This window comes from Myotis myotis, unplaced genomic scaffold, assembly GCF_014108235.1.
Source record: "Myotis myotis isolate mMyoMyo1 unplaced genomic scaffold, mMyoMyo1.p scaffold_m19_p_12, whole genome shotgun sequence".
NCBI classification, from domain to species: domain Eukaryota; kingdom Metazoa; phylum Chordata; class Mammalia; order Chiroptera; family Vespertilionidae; genus Myotis; species Myotis myotis.
Window position 1 is genome coordinate 53,764,009 of NW_023416316.1, and position 12,001 is coordinate 53,776,009.

The following is a 12,001-nucleotide window of genomic DNA, read 5'->3' on the forward strand; positions in this document are numbered from 1 at the left end:
TCAACCATCCTCGTAGCTTTCATCACACCCCTCTGTGCTGACAATCCCCACATCTCTCTGTGAGCTTTGGTTTCACATATTTAACTGTGGGCTAGACAAATTCATTTGACTTGCTCTCAAGAACTTCAAATTCTACATATCCAAAATGGAACAATTTCTTTTTCCGACATAAAAACGCCTCCTCCTCCGTTATGGTGTGCCTCAGTTGCAAGTGCCACCACCACCCCTGAGTCACTGAGGCAGGAACCTGGGGGTCGTCTGGATTCCTCCTTTCTCCTTCATCTGCCAAGTGGCTACCCCATCTTTACATTTCATCCACACCACCTCTGTTCATTTGTCCTCCAAGATCATTTTCAATTCTCTCCCCCTTTTTACCCCTGCCTCGCTGGATTTTTCCAGAACTTAAGACAGTTCATATATTTTCATTTTGGGAGACTTTCACTATATTAACAAGTGAAAAACAGAAAGCTAACTCAGTTATAAACCATAAAGTATATGTTAAATACTTAGGTTGAATAATGATCTCAATGTAAGTGACACTGTACTATTCATGAGAAACTTATGACATGAATTCAGACTTTGTTACAAGAAATACTAATGTAGGAACACAGGCTTAAATTGTTTGATATTGTCTTCTTTCAAACTTGACAATGTTTGTCAGAGCCTGGATGCGTAATCTCATTTGGAGAGGATATCAAACATCCCTTTGTGAATGTGCGCCCAGTACCACGGGGCTTCCTGGTAACTTCCCTCAGCCCTGTCCCTCCCTCTTGATAGGACGTGAGGCGTGATCAGCACACTCTCCTCCCCGTCTCAAATCCATCCTCCTCTCCTCTCTGCCAACACTGATCCACTCAATCTTAACTCTGTCCCTCTCCACTTACAAGTCAATAAAGCACAATCTCTTTAGCACGGCATCTGCCCCTCTGTGACCAGTCCGGGGTAGCTTTGCCAGCTCATCTTCTGTCTCTTCCTCTTCCCAAATTGTAAGTTACAAGACTACAAACTGCTTGCTTTTCTGAACACACACACACACACACACACTGCTTTTTCTTACTTCTGTGCTATTGTTCATGATGTTACCTCTGGTCCCACCATTTCTGTTCCTGCCTTGTAGGGTGTCTGCTCTGGCAAGAGTCATAACTCAAGGTAACCTCCCGGGAAAGCCCAGCTAACGCGTAACCTTCCTCTAGGTTGGAAGTCCTCTGCTTGGCAATTGGCAAAAGGCATGTCCTTGGCCATTCCCACATTGGAAGCCTCATGACACTGCTGTTCTTTGAGGACAGAAACTACATCTTACTTATTTTTGTGACCAGAGAGCACGAAGATTACCTCGCACAGAGTTGAAGCAAATAGATAATTATCAAATTGGACAAAATTGAGTAAACCTAAAGGAGCCGCTTTTACATCTACTGTCCACCAGGTGGCACTATTTCGTTTTAAAGCGAGACCACAAAAAATAGGAAGGCTTGCAAGGAAGGTGGCTATCATATTTGTATACTACAAAATGCACGCGTGTGCATGTGTACGTGTACAGAGTGGAACCCTCCTCGTGGTTACCCATGTATACTAATGCAGAATACAGATGGTCAACTTTGATATTTCCTTTGTGATCTTTACAAAAGCAGAGCAGGAAAAAAATATTAAATTACTGGGCCGTTTGCAATCAATATTTCTAAATGGAAGGAACCTAGTGTCTTTTTCATTTATAGGACTATAACCTAAAGATTTTCAGGAGTAGAGATAACATGAATTTTCCCTGTTAAGATGATCCAAGTTATTCCAAACTAGAAAGACAAGGATGGAAAGTTGGCGGACTTGTAAGTACAGAGCCCCCTGCTGGGTACAAATTTAACCCTCTGAGATTAATGGATTCAAGTATAAAAACCAGATAATAATGCTTATCTTTAGATTCTGATGGAAAGATTAAACATTATGCAACCCATAATACACTTAAGATACGAGGCACAGTGAAAAAAAAAGACTAAGGATATGGTCCTGGTTATTACTAGAGAAAGATGGAACAGGAAACTTATAAATTTCATCTGGCCTTAAAGTTTGTTAAAAGATAAACTGAAGCATATTACAAATTTTAAGAGTTTATTTGAGCAAAAATCAACTGGCATCAGGGAGCGCCAAACCAGAAATGGTTAGGAGCATTATGCCAGCAGGAAGCAGGGGAAAGACTTAAACAAAGAAAGTATAGAAGCAAAGAATGGAAATCGTTTGGCTGTTTGTGATTGGTGGTCCTGAGTGTTTTGATTTCGTAACCTTGAGGCATTTACAGGCTTAGATTTTAGTTTGTTTATACTATAGACTGCCAAAGCAGTAGAGCCACATCAAGCCTCCTCCTTTAATTAATGTTGCAAGTTCAAAGAATTCAACCTGCTTTTCTTTCAACAGGCTGCTGGGCTGGAATCTATTTCAACCACTTCTTTGACTTGTGAGAACTCACCTAGCCTCGTTCTTCTCAGCTATAGACCTTGCAGCCATCCCTGCCTCATTGCCTGTTAAGGGGGAATTTGATTTAAAATGAGCGATTACTTTTCTGGTAATGCTGGAACAAAAGTGGCAGAGGTCTGGATGTGGCAAATTATTTGTCCAAAGCTATATCTGTTAGTCCTAAAACATGGTCCAAACCTGTATTTCAATTTAGAATGTTGATCCCACTAATGGCTCTGGGTTCAAAAATTTCATATTTAGATCCTTCAATGGGGTTTAGAAATTGAACTGGATGTATAGTTTGTTCTTTTCATTTAAGGAAGCAAAACCCATTTCCCTGACCTGTGTATTTACATGACAAATGCAGCCTGACTTCCTATGCAGCTGCTTGCCCCATTTGGGTAAAAAATGTTTGATGACGATGTCATTGTTAGCAATAACATTTCATTTGGGAGTTCTGCCCTTCTTAAAGAGAGAGTTAGTACTTATTTCTTAAATATTGAGCAGCCATGGAAGAAACAGAAGAAGCCTGGTGTCTTTAAAATAAAAGCATGATTACCTAGAAAATTTTCCCTTTTTCATCTTACTTGTTAGTCACCAGTGTACACTTGGGTGTTGGCTAGTCTCAGTAAGCCGCCTGCCACTTTCACCAAAGCATGGGGAAGTAAATACCTGAGCCAAGAGTTTCTCCCTCAGTAAGTAGTCAATTCCTAAAATTCCACAATTAAAGGTTCATTCTTTTGACTTAACACCTCTGACCCCTGGTAAACAAGAATAAGGGCAGGTGACTCTTGAAGTCTTATCAGTTATTTGCATCTAAATATGAGTGACCTTATCCGATCCCTTCTCCTTTAAGCAGGTTTGAAGGTAAAGGTGGAGGAAGCACACCTGGGGAAGGGGGAGCTTGCCTGGAGTACACTAATCCTATGATTTTCAATACCACCAACCATGTTGTGACCTTCATATTTGTTAAGATATTGACTCGTATTTCATAGGTAAAATGAAGCTCAGAGAGGCCAGGTGACATCAAGTGGTAGAGCTTGAAAATCTGTATTTCCAAATCACACATAACCAGAGTTCAGACTGGGACCAAGACAAGACTGGCTGCGCCAATGCCATGGTCCTGTGCTGGGGGCTGCCGGTCCTGTCACATCGCCAGGAGGCTGCCAGGTGATGGGCAGTGAAAGGAAAGGGACTCTCTAAACCAGGTACTTTTGTTAAAATGGCAGCCCCAACGTCACAGCTCTTATCCCTACTTCTAGATCTTCCTCCTTCTTCAGTCCACACATGTGAATAAGTCTAATTTAATACGTAAAACACTTGAAGGCTGCATTTTAAATTCCGGACTATCTTCCGGAAGCCATGAGCATGCTCAGATAATATGATCACGAGGAATGAATTACTTATCAACATTTCTCCACATCCACAGATTGTTTCATATGCTATCCAACTTTGCCTTCCCCCCACTTAAAAGCATCTACAATGATCAGAGATGCTATCCTGCCACCCTTCACAAAATGAAACACAGAAGTTAAAACTGACTGCTGCTAAGGTTCTTTCACCATTGCAGCTTGACATAACTAATAGCATCTATGAAAAGTGATGGCTCTATCCTGAAGTTGCCAACACTCCTATCACTGTCTTGTTTGACAGGTGGTAAAACATATTTCTTCCGGTAAAAGGACAAAAGCGAATTCATCAAAATTCTCTGTAAGCAAACAATGTGAGTGCAATGCGAGGCTAGATCTCATATCTCCCCTTTAAAAATCAACCACTTTGTTGAAATTCAACAAAGATACGGGGCCTGTTCAGCAATTGTGATTCATGGTGCAATTTTCTTGTTTGTCCACAAATGTGGTTTTCTAATGCGATTTCTTCAGTTGACTAATCAAAATGCATGTATATTTTTTAAACCCTCTTTCAAGTAAAAAATGTATAGGATGTGGCAACAGTTACATTTATTTGTTCCTTGGTTCAATTCATTCAATAAATAACATATCAAAAGCCTACCGTGCATAAGACACTATGAATTTACAAACATGTGGAAGGCATGGGCCTTGGCCCAAGGAGGCTTAAAAGATAGAAAATCTACATACAAAAAACAACCATGCAAAGCAGTGTATACTAAGCAAGCGCCAAAATATCCCTGCTTGCCTAAAGTCCCACCAAGTTATGGTGGGAGTCAAATGTCTACGGGGGCCGGGAGACAACATAAATGAATAAAATGCTTCAGGAAACAAACACTTTAAAAGGGCAGCTGCCATCCAATCTAAGCTAATTGTTATCATGCAAGCATAGGGGTTCAGGACAAGCCACCCCAAGATGTGCCTCGGTGGCATGTGTATTATTTTGATCAAAAATCAACTGAGACCTTAGAGCAGCGGTTCTCAACCTGTGGGTCGCGACCCTTTTGGGGGTCGAACGACCCTTTCACAGGGGTCACCTAAGACCATCGGAAAACACATATATAATTACATATTGTTTTTGTGATTAATCACTATGCTTTAATTATGTTCAATTTGTAACAATGAAATTGGGGGTCACCACAACATGAGGAACTGTATTAAAGGGTCGCGGCATTAGGAAGGTTGAGAACCACTGCCTTAGAGGCTCAAGACAAAGGAATGCCCACCCTCCCCTCACCTGTCTAGAAGAATTTAAATTTGGGTCTGGCCCATGATAAGAGTAATTACTAGAAATGACAAAGATCATTACTGGACATGTGCTCTTCCCCCAAGTGCCTCCTGAAGCCCAAGGTTCCTTACTGCATCCCCAGCTCAGAATGTCATGTACCATCACTTTCCCTTTCTGTCTTGGAACCTTTTGTGCATGTGGGGTCTCTGACTCCCTCATGTAATGGAGGTTCCCATACATATGATTGTAATTAAGTTTGGCCATTTTCTCTTGTTAATCTGTTACAGGTCTTTCTGATTATTAGATTAAGCGAAAGAACCCTGAGGTAGAGGAAAGTTTCTTCCGCCCCACAGTGGGCGGCAAGCCAGCAAAGGTAAGAATTGTTGCCAAGTCAAACACCCAGATCTCTACCTACAAGGTTTGGGGAAAGCAAAGTGGTGAGAGTCCTTTTTTTCTTTTCTAAATTTGGTTTAGCAGGGGAAAATATTTGTGAAGCTAGTTTCTTGGGCTTAGCGACCCTTGGTTATTTGGTACGAATCATCACGGGTTTTGTAAATTCTGCTTTATTCTCCGCCCTCCCTGTCTGGTGTTGCTCTTTTACCTAATTCTATGTCCTGAGAGCTTCACCTTTATGACCAGCGGGAATGTCTTCTCTGTCTCCACCATCTGGTGGCCAGTCACATAGACAGGGCTCCAAGCCTTGGTTAAGTTATAAAGGTGTATAGGTCCTCCTTTGTCCAGTCACACAACTCTCAGAGTATCTGTCATAAGCAGCCCCAGCCCATAATGGTCCTTTGTTATCTCAACCTTCGGTGCTTGTTCATCCAGGAAAAATCTCATTCCAGTAGTGCCTGCCTGATGTCACAAGTTAGCAGGTTTGTGGCTGGAGGCATCTCACAATTTTGTGGGAGATGAAAGCTATACATACATCCTTCCTGTCTGTGCAACAAGTGCCTTCGCTTTCTCTGGTTATTTTCTTGCTTCCTTGTGTAAGCCATAAAAGGCTTATTAGGCCGAGTCCCTACTCATCAAGGCAAGATGACATAATGGAAAAACTTCTAAATTGAAAAGAAAGAAAAAAATGTTTATGTCTTTCATATTGTTATAATGGCTAGTCACTAAGATTCCCTTAATAAGATGGGAGAACAGAAATTAAAATAAAAGTCAAAGTCCACTCACACCAATTTCTATTTGCCTTCAGTCATTTGCAGACATTGTAAAAATGAGGCCATTGGAAATACAATTGTCCTGCACTTAAGGAGAAAAATAATAGTAAAATCTTACTTTAAAAAAAACCCTAAAAATGGTATACTCCAAGGACTCGGCTTGTTGGAAGCTCTGAAATGTAGCCAGACAGAAACATGGGCTAAATCCCACTCACATACAGCGAGGCTCCAATCAAACTGCTGCCAGCTCCCGAGGAAATTATAGCCCACAAGTACAGGCGATTGTGAGAAACGTTCCAATTAGATTAGGTCATTTAAAAGTGCCCTCATAAAATGGGGACTTCCAAATCAAATAACCAGCATGAGATACCTATTTGTAAACAGTGACGAGGGTGAAGCAAAGAGCAAACAGAGAGGAAAATTACAGGCAGGACTTGTTCCGGCAGAATGGAAACCGCTGGTGGTTACTTGAAAAAGTTGATGTAAATAAAATGAACATTGATGGGGTTAAAACAAAGGTTTTAATACAGCACTACCAGGACCCCTTGGCTGCCAAGGGGACCCAAAGCCTTTTTAGTCAAGAGTGGGTAAATGATCAGAAATTTCCAGGACTCCCTGCTATGAGAATGCATGAACTCTGGTACCAAAACCCAGTTGTGAAACTCTAACTAAAAATAGATGAAAAGAATATCAAAATGTTAGTATTGATAAGATTGTGAAAATGGGAATTTTAAAATGAAGGCTACGAGGTCTGTTTGTGACTGTTTGTTCCTATGTGTTGTGTGGTGTTTTCTCCCTTTAGAAGACATTGTTAATTTATAAAAGAGCTCTATCAAATTGGCTTAAACAAATAAGCACTTATATGGACAATTCCCAAAAATATAACAGAAACTAACCCAAGTGCTTTTCAGAACCACATGACCTGGGAAAATATTTGATCTTAAAGCTTGTTTGTGTTGGGTTTGGTTAAATAAGTATGTCTACAGAATCATCAGCATTAAATGTAATACTGTTAGCCTAGGTGGGTTTATTAGCCAAGTAAGTTCATGCTGTCTCTATTGCAAAATTGTCAGCAAGAAAAATAACTTGGTATGATGAAATTCCAAGAGTAATGTAAATGTAATTGTTAAGAGCAAGTAAATTCAATAAAGTTAAGTAGGATAAAAAGTTTCCTTTTTAGGTAAACTCTTTAGCAATAATTATATTGTACATGTACTTAAATATGGTTTCTGAAATTTCTTTGGTAACTTGAAACTTTAAAGTTTTGCTAGTTAAACCATATGACAGATAGTCATTGACTATTTAGAGCATTTCCAAATAAGATAATTAAACATTAATTACTGAACATAGGTTTATCTACTTTTTGCTTCTTATTATAGAGGCACTGAAGATATTAGTAAACATGTCTTGTGCCGCATTGAAAAAAATTGTGCTGTGAAGAAATATATATTTCTAGAAATTATGAAATGTGTTCATAAACTTATCACTCTAAAGAATACTGCTGTAACAGACAATTCATAAATGTTCACTTCTTAGTCTTAACTAGAAATTAAGGAGCTTAAAGCATTTCATTATATATAATTAAAACTATAAAAATGAATAACAATAGGGAAACAACTATATATACAAGAAAATAGATTACGTTTTGGCTTAAAAAACAGGTATGAGACGTGGAGACATGTTTTTGTTAAGGGAAATGAAGTAATTTTGCCCTAATTATTTCTGAACAGGTAAGAGACAAGGTAAAAGGGACACTGAAAGTTTATGAAAAATAAATCTTGAGAAAGAAATTTTATGTGATCAAGCTGAATTCAAAGGTTGAAATAAGTGTAATCAAGTAAGTGAATTTAAATATCAAATAAAAGCTGATAAAAAATTAGAATTTGGTTCTTTCTATGCTAAAAAGACCAAGTTTTCTTGGACTATTGGTCTGCTACTGATAAGAATTATCATAATTGTGTCCTTAATTAATAAAACTAACTAAATAAAACGAAATCTCCTCAATAGTATGAACTAAGTTGTGCTAAGAATTATGTAAATGTCTGTATTTCTGAAATCATTTACTGTCACTCTAGTTAAATTGATCATAGCATGCTTTCAAAATGACGTATGATCTTATTTAGTCCACTGTCCAAACCTCTTGATATATTGTAGCAAACTGTGCAAAATTCAAGTTGGCCTAGGGACAACTTAGGGGCCCCTGGAACACCTCAGAAGACCTGTTTCCTCTCCTAGAAAGTTTAAGCTAATCAGGTTTATGTAGTATGTTAAGTAGCTCGGGAAGCATGTAAAATAAGTGATAATGAATTTCTAGGGTATACTGTATGGGTAAACCATAGATGTAATTCAAATAAACAGAGCCATGGGAAACCCAAGATGGCCATTTGGTTGTTCCAGCTCCCCATAAACCCCCATTCTTTTGTTTTTTGCATTCCTTCATCCACTCTAGTACATTTAAACTGGACTTCATTCAACCTCCATTTAGAAAGGGTTATCAATATATTCTTGTTGTACATACAGAATGGGTAGGTTGACACTTCCCCTCCCCCATAGCTGATGCCCTTACAATGGCAAAAAAAAAAAAAATTGTTAAAAATTTTTTAACACTTCTGGGGGTATAACTTCCATAATCTCTAGTGATCAAAGCACCCACTTCACTGAACAAATCATACAAGTCTTGACAAAGAACCTTTCAAACTTCTTGTAATTGTTACTATCTCTATTGCCCTGAATTCTCAGGCAAGATTGAGAGAAAAAATTAAAAACTGGATACAAGCAGAACAAGTTTTGATTACACAGGACTGAATGTTCTGATGGAATGATTAAAATTTGTATGACCTTTTGTTTGTAACATTGCTTGTTCTTTTTGTTTGTTTGTTTTACTGATATAAGGATTTTTTTTCCTTAAGCTAGCTAGGACTTAGAATGTTTGGTAAATTATGCTTTGTAAGCAGAAGTGAAAACATTTATCTTTTTCTCCCTACCTTAACCCCCCAGAATTGGGAACTTTTTAATATTCTTATTTTTATGGCAATGTGGTCATTTACATAATTTGAATAAAAATCTGTTTTCCTTCTCACAGGACACAATTGGAAACTGGTTATTTATCAAGGCTTTGGCTGGAATGTCATAGACTCAGATGTGACCAGACAGCTATAAGGAATTAAAATTGACTTATGGAAGCCAATAAAACCATTGGAAATATCCACCTGTTAACTTGCTTACAGGTTCCCCAACAGTCTTTGCAATTGAATAAAGAAGATCACTTCCTGGCAGGTGCAGAAACCTCAAGATATTTGGGGGAGCCTTGTGCAGAGAGGAACTCACCCAAATCTGTAGGTATTGCAGGCAACTTCTGATATCAAGTACTTGCATTGGATTTTTTAGCCTTGAGAGGCCTTTCTGAAGATTTCTAATGGAAAAGGTCTAGCAAAGCAGATTTAAATGAGCCTATATGGTTAAGTATTATTCTTGTGGGACATATACAAAGAAACAGACCAAGTTTATTGAAACCAGACTTATTTTGCAAGTAAATCAAGTCTTAATGGCTATCCTATCTAATAAAAGAGAAACATGGTAATTGGCGTACGACCGCTACCCTTCCCATTGGCTAATCAGGGTGATATGCAAATTAACTGCCAGCCAAGATGGCAGCCAGCAGCCAGGCAGCTTAAACTGAACATGAGGCTTGCTTGCTTCAGTGATGGAGGACTCCAACGTTCCCCGCCTGCCTTGCTGGCCTCTGAACCTGCAGTTTGAACATTGTAACAAATATAGAAGCTAAACAAAACCCCAGAAACCAGCTTTCAGCCGGCCAGGATCTCAGAGCTGGAGTTGATACAGAGTTTTGATTATAGAACACAAACAAACCAGATACCTGCTTTCAGCAGCAGAGGCCTCAGAGCTGGAGCCAGGCTAAAGCTGGCCCAGAATAAAAAAAAAAAAAAGAAAAAAAGGAGCAGTAGGGAGCTTCAGTCCCAGCCTGAAAACAGCCCTCAGCCCCTCACCCAGACTGGCCAGGCACCCCAGTGGGGACCCCCACCCTGAAGGGTGTGTGACCAGCTGCAAACAGCCATCATCTCCTCACCCAGGCTGGCCAGGCACCCCACTGGGGACCCCCACCCTGATCCAGGACACCCTTCAGGGCAAACCAGCAGGCCCCCACCTGTGCACCAGGCATCTATTCTATATAGTAAAAGGGTAATATGCCTCCCAGCACCGGGATCAGCGGAGCCGCGAAGCCTCCCGGTACTGGGATCAGCGTGACAGGGGGCAGCACCCAAACCCCCTGATCGCCCTGCAGCTCTGTGTGTGACGGGGGCGGGGCCACAACCTCCCTATGGGCCCTGCTCTGTTCCTGACAGGGGTAGGCGCCCCAACCCCCTGATTGGCCCTGCACTGTGCCTGATAGGGGGGAGCTCCCCAACCCCCTGGTTGCCCTGCGGCTCTGTGTGTGACAGGGTGCAGCGCCCCAACTCCCCCACCCCACTGGCCCTACTCTGTGATGGGGTAGAGCCATAACCTCCCCATTGGCCCTGCCCTGAGTGTGAGAGTAGCAGCGCCCCAACCCCCTGATCGGCCCTGCTCTGTGGGTGATAGAGGGCGGCGCCCCAACCCCCTGATCCACCCTGCTCTGTGCGTGACAGGGGGTGGCGCTGCAACCTCCCCATCGACCCTGCCTTGAGTGTGACAGGGGGCAGTGCCCCAATCCCCCAATCGGCCCTACCCTGAGCGTGACTGAGGGTGGCATCGCAACCTCCCAATCTGCCTTGCTCTGTGCATGACAGGGGGCGGCGCCCCAGCTCCCCAATTGGCCCTGTTCTGAGCCTGACCAGGGCCTGCACCTAGGGATTAGGCCTGCCTTCTGCCACCCTGGAGCAGGCCTAAACCAACAGGTCGTTATCTCCTGAGGGGTCCCAGACTGCAAGAGGACACAGGCCGGCCTGAGGGATTCCCCCCCCCCTCCCCCAACCCCGAGTGCACAAATTTTTGTGCACTGGGCCTCTAGTCTTTTTATATAAAAAAAGGGTTATTTTGGGGAGAAATATTTTCAAGAGAAACTATAATACACCTTCATGGGTATTAGATTCTAGTGCTGTTCATTGTCTGTTGAGTTGTTGTTGTTTTTTTACTTCTTCTACAATATCTGCCTATGACTCTCCAAGGTAATATTTCCAATTTTCCCCTCATCCTTCGACTTGGAATTATTGAAAACCAAAACTGCCCTTTTCCCAAGGTCATATAAGGTAAAGGTGGACCACTTGATATAAACTTCAGAGAAATCACCACCACAGCTCATACATGGACAATCTCCAGTCCCCATTCCTATAGAGAAAGATTACAGGAGCCTTGGCTTGGGGTAGTGGACACACAATACAATAGACAGATGTTGCATTCTAGGATTGTACACCTGAAACCAATGTCACTCCAATAAAGTCAATAAAAGGGTAGAAAGAAAAAAGAAAGAGCACCAGTTACATTCAAGTTGCAGATTGCAGACCAGGGGAGTCTACCAGACTGTCACTGCCTACACTCCACCTGAAGATGCTCCAAGACATTTTCTTGACTGCCTGCCTTCAGAACCCAGGAACCGCGGTCACAGTCTGCTCCAATCGTGAACCCTTTTCTTTTGTTCCCATAGTGATGCCTCTTATTAAATACCTGATTGCTTGTGCCATAGGCTTCACTTTGAGAGCCCGCCAGCATCGCTGCCTCCTGAAAATGAGACTCAACTGAGCTAAACTTTCTCGAGACTGTGA